The 11,633-nt window shown below is 36.1% G+C and overlaps 1 long non-coding RNA gene across 1 annotated transcript; it reads right to left on the bottom strand.

Annotated features, from left to right (window-relative positions):
- Nucleotides 1-346: 346 nt before the first annotated feature.
- LOC134542150 (uncharacterized) lies at nucleotides 347-4,519 on the bottom strand. The gene is made up of 2 exons (XR_010076747.1): nucleotides 4,363-4,519; nucleotides 347-2,122 (listed from the first exon to the last, which is right to left on the bottom strand). It is a non-coding gene; the product is annotated as an uncharacterized LOC134542150 (long non-coding RNA).
- Nucleotides 4,520-11,633: the final 7,114 nt, after the last annotated feature.

The raw sequence follows: 11,633 nt of genomic DNA, 5'->3' as shown, positions 1-11,633 counted from the left end.
CCCTCACAGAGCTCGAGCCCCATCGAGCTACCTCAAAATTACAAATTGTCTTTTTCCATTAAACCATAACTATAAATTCCTCATTTCACAAAAATAATAATTTTCTTAGTTCCTTGCTGTCTGAACATACATCTAGATTCTGCATAAGATTTATTTTAAAACAACAAGTATTCATAAAATTAAATGTAAAACTTTTATCTGGTTTGTTCTCACAGGAACCTTCAGAGGCTCGAGTTCTCAATTCTAAAAAAATTGTTCTGTTAGTGAAGCTCTCTTTACAAATTAAATTACTGTTCTTAGTTTCTCAGTATTCGTTAAACAATGTGCAAATTCTTGATAATTATTATTTTTTTTTTTTTTCGGTTTCCGTTTATTACCATACTTCTTTCGTTCTTCAAAAAAAATTAAGTGTCCTTACAGTGTTTCAATTAATTAAACTCTTATCTCGTGAAGGTTGGTGCAACTCCTCGAAGTCAGTGTTGTCGAGAAGAGTAGCTCCCTGGGCTGGCCATCAGCAAACACCACTCAACTCCAACAGCTACTGGACTGGCTTCCAGGGCAGCTCACAACTTCTCCCCACATCTGCTTCGGAGTTGTGCCATCCTCATCACGAACAGATTACAATTCTGAAACATCATCAACAGGCATTACCATCACGCCTGACAAATACAAAACTAACTACTAAACTGCAATCGATGGGCAAGGATGCAAACACACAAAAAAATAAAATTAATTAATTCAACTGCTAACATAAAGTATCCCACCCTTAGCATAATCTAATCAGGCAAATAATTTGATAGGAAAAACTTAAGGAAGGGAAACATGACCTCCAATGATTTTCCCTAACTCTTGAGTCTTGATCTTCTCTATACAGCAAATAGTCCCCACGAAGTAACTGGGTTGAAGGTCAGTTCACATGACCCACCCATAACCTCTTCTACTCTTCTTTTCTTCTGGGGGCAACCACAATGCCCACCAATCTCTCTCCATGGTGCCGAACCAGCTATCCCATGAGAGTAAACAACGTAGTCAATAGAAGCGCAGAGGGGAAACACCAATCTCTGGCTTGTCGAGTCATAAAACTGCTTTATCTTCTTCTTCTTCTGAGTAAAAATATCTGACTAACCTTGCTTCTATTCTTCCAAACAATAAAAAAAAAGTTCATCAGGTATCTTCATGAAAAAACATTCTAACTAATACTAAGTCTTCTTTTTCTTCTTTTTTTTTCTTCTGTTAGATGTAATAGAAGGCCATGTTAGGGAGGTTATAGGGAAAAAGAGTGGCCAATTCCCACCCCATCACCCACCTAGATCATGACTAATTAACTTTTAAACTTTCTATTTCAAACAAATAAAAAAAAACCATTTTTATTCAAATTTTTTAAATTATAGCTACTTTTCCTTCATAACCTCAAAAGCAAATCAATAATTCTAAATGAAATTGTGATTTACTGCATCCTTGTTCCATCCGATCTGTTTGTTTATAACCTTTCTGGTAAAGTATAAAATTTTCAAACATTACTAACTCAAAAAAAAATTAAATTCTGGTGTCCTTTGAGTTACAATTAAATTTACTATTTCTTAGCTTGAAATAATTTAAGTTTTCAGAACTATTTCATTGTCTAATTCACAACACTTAAAAATCAACTCAAAACAACAAATCATCAAAATCAATAAGATCATCTGACCTACCTATCAGTACTGTGAACTTGAACTGTTCGTACACATTTATAATAAGCTATTGTATTTAAATTCCAACCTAAATAAGGTTTAAAAAAAAACTACTAATCCCTCTGTAAATTAAGAAAATTAACTTTAAAAATTAAACTTAAGGTATTAGTTCTTTTTGACAGCTACCACAACTCACTAGTTCCATTACATTACTATAACCTAAAAAGTTCTGTAAATAATATTTATAACAAAAAAAAACTCCAGTTACTGTCTTCCATAAAAAAATAAAACTTTACATAACCTTATTAATCTCCACTTGTAAGTCCATGGCTGCCAGCTTTCTCTTCTCTTGAATCTTCAGTCTTGGCTCTTGTTTCAGTGATCTTGTATCTTGTCTCTCGAACTCTTGTCATCTTGTAAACTGGACTGCTGCTCAGCTCATCTTAAGGAATCTGTAACAGTTTCAAAAATACATGTTAATTTAAATTACATAATTCCTGTTCTTTGGTCCTAAAAAAAAATTGTATTATTAGTACACATTACCCTGAAACAACATTATTATTCATTGTTTATTACTTAAAAAAAATGCTTTACCATAAAATCCTTTTTTGTTCTTTTCATTAGGCCTATTTATTTTCCTTCTTCTTAATTAAATTCTGCTTCAAATGTTAATCCTAACTTAAGACCTACCATCTATTTATTATTCATTACCTACATTATTTATGTTACCCTAAAATTCCCATAAGTTTCTAATACTTCCTATCAAAGACATTCTCTCTAAAAAAAAAATTTACTTGTGACTCTTAACTTAACAAACTTAAAAAAAAACTTTTACACTAGACTTAACTTATTATTCATTCTTAGTTACTAAATTTCTATTTGTAAACTTTAGTACTTACAAACAAAAACTGCCTATTTCTCTCTACCTCTTAATCTCTTTCAATTATTACAATAATAATGTTACCTTGCATCTTTAAACTTTCTTCTTTTCAATTAAATTAGACATCTCATAACAATAAAAATTCTGCCTATACTCTTCTTATGGGTGTACAAACCAACAACAAAATTTCAAATTCTCAAGTTTCCTTATATTTAAATTATGCAATACAAATAACCTCTGTGGTGCCTGTACCCTTTAGGCCTACCACCTTCTCCTCTCACAGCATAACTCTTATTCCTCGGGGTCTGTATTCACTGTTCCAAATCAAATATCTCAAATAAATTAAAAACAAATTTATTATTTTAAGAAAACAAAAATTTACATTGAATTTACTATGGAGCCTGGAAATCTTAATGTCTCACAGCAGCTAACATGACTAAATCCCATGGAACCCCAGGTTTACATAACCTGTGCCCAAAAATTTAAGCATACCAGGCTTTCTCTGCACTGGTTTTACAGCATCACACACTATTTAGGGCCCCTGATCTGCCATCAGTCCCAAGGAGCTTTCCCACAACCCCTCTCTACACAAGCGCCTACCGCATTCCTCTCAATTGGCTATCGGTTTTACGGCATTCTTTTGGGATCCGACCATCAAGTTAGGGCTAATCGAACACTAAACCTCCATACTTCCAAACTAATGTAAATCAATTAAATTTTCTCTGTAATTTCTTAAAATCCAAATAAAAATTATTCAAACATGCCCAAGAAACTTTCAAAAAAAAAATTCATAATCTTATCTTCAAACCCTTAAAATAAAAATAAATAGATTACTCTGTTTTCTCCTTAATAACTGTAAACTGTCAACAAATATCATGTCGTAAATTTAACTATGCTTACTGACTCTAAATCATAAAATCTCATTCGTCCTAATTAATAAACAACCAATTTCCTTAAAATCTCACTGTATCTCTCACACTCAAACTTCACTGGCTGAATATCTCAATAAATTCAAAAACAATTATCTAAACTCTTAAAGAAATTCCTCCCCAATTATTCAAATTACTTCACATTATTTTATTTCATTACTTAAAACACCTTACTCAAAAAAAATTAATTAATTATCTAGCTATCTTCCATTATTATTTATTTACCGAACAAAACTTTCTCCTAAATTAATTTAGTAAAATTCAATTTCACATTAGGCAAGTACACTAACTCTCTACAGCAATGTTTCTCATTTCCCTCCTTCCTAACTGAATCCAATCTTACTTAACCTCCAGGGAATTTACCTCACAAAATAACCAAAAATTTCACTGTAGTGCCTATCTGCTATAGGCCCACTACACAGGGGGCTCTAACCCCACCAACAAACTTCATTGAAATGGTACCCTATCCCATACAGGATAGCCACTTCGGTACTACCATGGGGAACTCCTGCCCCAAACTACTCACAACTCTCAGGATTCTCCTGACCCTTAATTCCGTAGTCAGCCCATCTCCTATGGTCTGCGCTACAATTCCCTTTCTTCCCAGGGATACAACGCCTCACCTTAGGGTCCCTCGCCCTAATGAAAACATTAATTTTGTCTCTCTGTTCTTTTGGAGTAAATTCCCTCTACACACAAAATCTAGCCTTCCCAGTTTTCTCAATGCTTATCGATTTTATAGTGTACCTCCTTAATAATGTTTACAAATCCCAAAAAAATATTTTTAAAACCGAGGTAGAATTTAACTAACAAAAACATAAACAACTTACAACGAAACACTTCTAGCCTATACATCATACACTTCTTAAAATAAATTACTTACATACTGAAAGTTCCTCTTCTTCTAAAACACACTTAAATTTAAATTTATTTAACCAATAGTCTATTTTCTTATCGCTAAGTTACCGTACAGCTGATCAAAACAAGGTCACGGCCGTCCACGTCTCCGTATGAGCCCGTGACGTCACCGAATTCCATCAGGTGCGCCAACCCTCGCTTGCGGTTCCTCCGTTCTCCGCTAGGTCTCAGCACCTCCCCGTCACGTGTTCATTCTGCCACGTCCACTGACGTGTCGTTCTGAAACAACTCTCAACATTTTTCTAATTAAAACAAAACATCACTATAAATTCTATAACTCTCTTTTACATAAACTCTCGTTTTCTCTTTAATTCCTTTCTAACGTTTATCCTTCCCTCGACTGATTTAATTCGTACGTCTCGTCTCCTACGCGCACGAAAACAAAACAAACTTCACTTGAAAATAATTCCTATTTACGACAAAAATTTTTATTTTAAATTATAATTCTCTTAACCTACAATCTTAAATTAACTTTAATAAAACTAAACCACTTGCATTATCTCTAATAAGCATTTAACTTATAACGTATTCTCCTCACGTAATAATCCCCGATATAAATCTACAATAAATTCAACGACTTAAAACAACTTATCACTATAAACTTTATCCTTACAAGTATCCTCAAATAAACATCTGTTACGTCAAAAAAAAATCTCCAAGACTTCCTCCACTTAGATTAAATTCCGTAATCCTCTCCTCAAGTAAACTCTTAATAACCTGCTATCAGAAGCTGAAACTAACTTAATAATAAACATAAAAATCTACCTCTCTCTCTCCAGAAATAGAACCTATCCGGCGAACTCTACCATTTCTGTCACGATCCACCTTCAGAGGGGGGGGGGCGAGAATCGTAGCTCTTTACATAGAAACAACTCGCTTGGCATCAACTAGTCTTAACTTCATAAAATACTTTACTGTACCTAGGATCATAGGTTCGTCATCCCGTACAGGATGTCTGGTGAGAGCTGAACTAAGGAGATTTTGCAAAATAACATAATACTAAATTAAAATTATTTTATTCTTAAAGTCAAATAATCAACATCATTCTTGACGAACATTTACACATCGGGATTAAAATTTAAAACAATACTCTTCTTTACTTCCTTAACGATTGAACGACCTTACAAGAGAGAGAATGAGAGAACTTCACTAAACACTTCCCTAGTCCTTCCGAATACCTCAAATCATAATTAATACTTAAAATTAAAACAAAGATAAGTCCATACTCACATTTTCCGAAAAGCCTTTCTTGATCGATTACTTTAAAAAAATAACGTAGGGGCCTCTCCTGCCCTTGAAATCCCGAACGAACATTACATTTTAAAAACTATGACGCGTGACCCCTGACGAGGGCCATAGCCTCCGCCCGAAAGCTTGACGACTACATTATGACCTAACTTAAATTAAACGACTCGTGGCCTCTGGCGTCGACCATTGCCTCCGCCCGAAAGCTTGAAGATGACTACATTATGACCTAACTTAAATTAAACGACTCGTGGCCTCTGGCGTCGGCCATAGCTTCCGCCCGAAAGCTTGAATTCCTACATCACGAACGAACTAACAACTCGTGACCACAGGTGAGACGCATAGCCTCCGCCTGAGTGAGCCTGAATTCCTACATCACGAACGAACTAACAACTCGTGACCACAGGTGAGACGCATAGCCTCCGCCTGAGTGAGCCCCGAGTCACCACTCACTTGCGCTTAAATTCGCGCGCCCTGCCGCGCCTACCATAACAAAAGCTCGTTATTGAAGTCAAATTTACTAAACAACTAACTAGAACATCTGGGAAGACTACCCCCCCTCTACCCCAATGTGCAGGCCACACCGCGCGGCTTGTTACGACAGCGCGCCCCAGTAACTGCGGCCCGTGGCTGCGCCAGCGCGCGGCCAAACAAACAAAAAAAATTCTGCAAGCCCGCAGCGCGCCGCGCCGGCCCCGTGCCCCAATTACATGGTCACGCCACTTGCGCTGACGAGTGAACAGAGCAGCCAGCCCAGAGTCCCGTCAGTAAAGTCCCTAAATTTGATTTCAACAACCCTGCAAAATTTCAACCCGCGACAATATAACCATTCACAAACTGTGAACATTATTTCAACAGAATTGTAAAGGACAATAATATACCAGAAAAATATTAGTTAAACAGTCCACAGAACAAAAAATATATATGTATAGTAATAAAAGATACTAATCTTCTAACAATATTCATGTGGATGTTTTCTCGTCTAACTAAATGCCACTGTACGGTTACCTACGTTGTACGGCGTACAGATAAAATAAACTATTTATTAATTTTATTAATATTTATGCATGTGTTATTATTATTACTACTGTGATTATTTAATAATACTGTATGAGTTACGTCCCGAGTGAACTGCTTAAAGATAGAACTACAGAACTGGCATGCTACAGCCTAGCATATATGAACATTGGACTGCACATAATACCTTCAAACCTAACCTGATTTCCTATTGCTGTGATTGTTGTAATTTTATTTATGTTGTTTCTAATATTTTTCACCGCAGATATTTTTATGTACAATATTTTCACATTTTTGTTTTTGATTGTTAATTACTTTCATAACTTACCTGCTCTTTGCTGCGGTGATAACAGCCGTAGGCTGTATTGATATCTGCATCCAGCCGCTAGGCGGAAGTGCCGTCGTGCAACCGGTAGTGTGACCGGAAGTATGTAGAGGTTTTTTTTTTAAAGGCGTCTCTTCGTTTGGGATTATCCCAACGCCGGCCTCAGGAAACTAACTTAAATTTAATTAAAAGTTGTAAAATCAGGAAAATAAGTGTATTAAGATAATCGGCATTGTTGAAACTCCAGGTGCGAGTGTTTACAACGTGTTCCTGCGCCGATGAGAAACGTTATTTTTAGCTTCAATTTGAGGCCTATTTTGGAAGCTAAAGTTTAGCCATCTTGCCATAGTAGCGTCCCTTATAACGGACTTTTACAAAAACGCCCTTGGTGACATTTTGAACCATTATAAAGCCATTCCAATATCCTGATGGCAGTCTAAAATACGTTTTGAACATTGGATTTAATTAAATTGGAATTCCTACAGTAATTACATTATTATTCTACTCAGAGGTATGATAATGGAACTTATGTGAACCCTGAGTTATAGCCGAGGCATAAGTAAGAAATACTTAAGAAAACTGAGTCCTAGATTCTTACCGCAACTGATAAACTGTAATTTGAGTGAATTTTGAATTTTCCCCATCTAAACTGCTTTTCGTCAACGGACCTTTTACGAACCATATTTATAATTTAATAAACTTTTGTATTTATTTTACATCCGTGCCGCCCTATATCCGGTATTTTAAAGCTGCTATACATAACCAGGAAAGCCACAATAAACAATATTAATTATTTATTTTTTTCTCAATCTGCACTGCCATATCCCAGCACACAATAAAGTTTCAATCCATAGTGTTTTGCAACTGAACCTGTTATTGTATTGTGTTTTTTTTGTGTTAAGTGTGTTGTTTTATAATTTAATAAATATTGTTGTGTCTCAGTTGCAAGCTACACACACTCTTCTGATTTCAATCATTTTATCTACCCATTATTTTATCTACTCCAGCCATAGTGATTTATAACCTTTTCTGTCTTCTCAATCCTGTTTCAAACAATATTTAATCACCTGGAATTTACTTGCCATCTACTACAACAATTAAATTTCTATATTTTTTATATACAGTTTCTGTCCACCACCTTTTGGTATTCACTTAAATCAGTTGTGTGTAAGCTAAGGGAAATAACACAGGTAGTGTTATAAGAATACTACCACCCGCAAGTGAACCTACAGTCTACAAGCAACTGTGTAAGTGTAAGTGGGATAATACACTGTTCTGCTGCATACATACAGCATAGCCTCACACACACACAAGAGACCAGAGAAGTATACTGCACCAACACATAGTTACTACACTCTACTACTACTAGTAGACCGCTAATAATACTTTTTATCCTATTTTAGTTTTATACGTCCATCACACCTTGAATTCGCCAAGCAAACAGCATTTCAAACCAACGTAGCCCCTGCCCCCTTCCAACCTTCAGGGGCGCAACAAACAATCGAAATTCAAAATTACTAAACATAAATAAATGTAGCAAACTGCAGAGTAAATAGGGGACAAAAGTAACAGAGGGTTAAGGTCCAGACCCTTCAGATAAAATAAGTGCAACATAACTTCTTACTGTATTATATTGAATTATATTTTAAAGTACGGCAATACTTTTGTGCAAGAGTGTACATTAGACAAAAATATATATTAAAAATATACATAATAATTAGAGATTAGGTCTCTACAAATGTTCTTTGATTTGGGCGTGCACCCAATCTACTTATTTTTACGTCTGTACGATTCGCTTGTCGAGACTACTCGTAAAACGAAAATATTTCAAAAGTGTATCGGGTTGAAACGATTCTGAACTTGCAGGTTTGACACCAACAGGTCCGAGAGGAAAATCCAGTACTGTCCATAGCTATAACTGCAAGCTCGTAAAAAAGAAAAGTTCCAAAGTTTGATTTTTTAAAAGCGTGTTTGTGCAGCACACCTAGTGTAAAAATCCTGTTACTGCACCACGCCCACCTCCTTCCCACTTCACGGTTCGATTCCTAAGGCGCGACTCACGCGATTCTGCCGCGCGGTAGAGCGTCACGAGCTTCTGCGCATGCGCAGCATGATGTAGCTCGGCCGCGACGCGACCCGACTGGTGGCGGGACCAGTCCAGTCGCTTCCGTCGCGCGCCGCGGACCGAGCTGCTGATCATACAAATGGCATTTTCAACTACAGAAGACTAAGTGCTTGCTGAGTTAGTTGGCCAGCATCCATGCTTGTATGATTTAAAGCAGCCACAGTATAAGGATCAAAATGTACGGGAAAATGTGTGGGCTGAAATAGGAAAAAAATTGGGAAGAACAAGTAAGTACCTTATATTAAAGTGTTATACTTATATATTTTACTGCTACGTTTGTATATATACATATACAATCACGCATAAATCCACATGTACCATGTAATGAATTTTTTTGTTTACATTTCACAATTTATACTAATGAGAAACATCAGTTTTCCTTGCTGAAATGTATTTCCATTTTACACGACCTTGTGGACTGTTGAAGTACATCTTAAAATGATCTCTCACCACAAATCCCTCCAAATTTCCGAATCCACCAGGTTTAACCAATGGCATCATGCTGTCCACAGGGACAGGCACTGAAGGATCGTATTTGTAGTAGCATCGACTGTCATTTTCTAGGTAGGCATCGCGAAGTAAATTATACAAACATGTCATAATCATTGTATTGAAAGTTTTATTATGAATGGCAATAGGCGTGTAAAATACTCTAAAAACCTGACTTAACAATGCAAAGCTATTTTCTGAAACTCTCCTTGCTCGGGAAAGCCTGTAATTAAGGACTGCTTTGTGGTCATCTTCTCGCGCCTCAGGTTTTGTGTACGGTTTCATCATGTGATCACTCAAACAGAATGCCTCATCGCCTACGAGTACATAAGGAGTAACAATGTCCGAGCCGGGCAACGTCGTGCAGGTGGGAAAAAGCCGTCACTTTTGATACATCTTCCCAGTGCTGATTTCTCAGGAATCCCACTATCACCTTCCTTACCATACTAACCAATGTTAACAAGAACAAACTTGTAGTTGGCGTCTAAAACAGCAAGTAAAACCACTGAAAAGTAATCCTTGTAGTTATATAATACAGACCTTGTTTTAGCGGGGCATTTGACTCGAATGTGTTTCCCATCAATGGCTGATACACAGTAAGGAAAATTCCACAGACTCTGGAACTCTGCTGCTTTTTCAAGAAGGACTTCTTTGGTAGGGTTTGGCATCAGTATCGGAGGAAGTTTCCTCGATAACGCATTCAGCGTTTTTTTCACAATGCGGCTTATGTAGCTTTCTGTAATTCGAAATGCAAACGAGAACGATCTGAAGGACTCTCCAGTGGACATAAACCTGAAATACAATACCATATATTAATACAGAGTATCTTTGTCTATGCAATTACATATTACACTCTGTAAATTCAAATGTGTTTTTATTGATTCCAGGTGATATGTGTAAGAAAAGGTGGAAGAACATGAAAGATACGTACAACAGGCGCAAGAAGGAAAGAAAAATAGGGACAGGGTCAGCAGCAAATGCCAAACGTACAAAGTGGCCTCTTGCTGATGCTCTATCATTCCTAGATGCAGTACGCTATGAAGGACAGTAAGTACTATTTCCCTCTCTTCAGCTGTAAGATTACTTGGATCATCTATAGCTTGTATTTGTTGTATCTCTTCAGGTGTGTATTTTTTAGCCATTTATGAATCCTAAGACACAAAGGTGTAAACAATACATTTTAGATAGGCTTTAGAATATTCATTATTTTATTAGGCCATAAAATATATAAAAGAATATATGTACCTTTCTCGTAAAAAAGAAACGTATCACTTGATAACCAAACAATTACATTCTTACAATATTACAAAACCTAATAAATGATAATACATTAAACGATTATACAATGCATGATTTACCAAGGTGGGTATTTTGATTACCCCAGCACCAAAAAAAAAATGTGACACGTTCCTGATAAATAAATGTTAATTGGTGCTGACACTTTTATATTGTTTGAAATGTTAGAAACAAATAGAAAAATTCACAGCTTTAGGAAAAACTTATTATCGTTTTTATTGCAAATAAAACATAAACGATACAACTAATGTGCGTCCTTTTCATCAAAGTTTAATATATCTTTGCACAAGAAATATATGTATAAGTATATTTGTAATGTTATGTAACGTATATACATAAATGTTTCAGGACCTTTACCAACATCTCACAGAATGTTGAATCATTTCAAGACATCTCGCAGACTGTTGAATCCTTTCAAGACATCTCACAGGATATTGAATCCATCTCCAACGTATCACAGAATACCAAGAGAAACCAAGACTATCTAAATTGTTCTTCTCGTACAGCAAGCCATGAGGAAAACGACACAACTAACGAAAACGGACATGAAACACACCCAGTGCCTAATAAGAGATTCTTGGAAACCCAACCACGTAGTCCGATATCTATAGAAGAATCTCAAGATCATTTGCAAGTAACTGAGACAATAGAAAATATTTCAGAGGCTAACAAACCTACTCCTAGTACATCTGGATTCGGCGTGAAGAAACGCAAGCATTCAGTGGAACAAACAAATCAA

The sequence above is a fragment of the Bacillus rossius genome, assembly GCF_032445375.1.
Source record: "Bacillus rossius redtenbacheri isolate Brsri chromosome 4 unlocalized genomic scaffold, Brsri_v3 Brsri_v3_scf4_2, whole genome shotgun sequence".
NCBI lineage: Eukaryota > Metazoa > Arthropoda > Insecta > Phasmatodea > Bacillidae > Bacillus > Bacillus rossius.
Note: the sequence above shows the minus strand (reverse complement) of the source record. Positions and strands in the feature narration are given on the sequence as shown.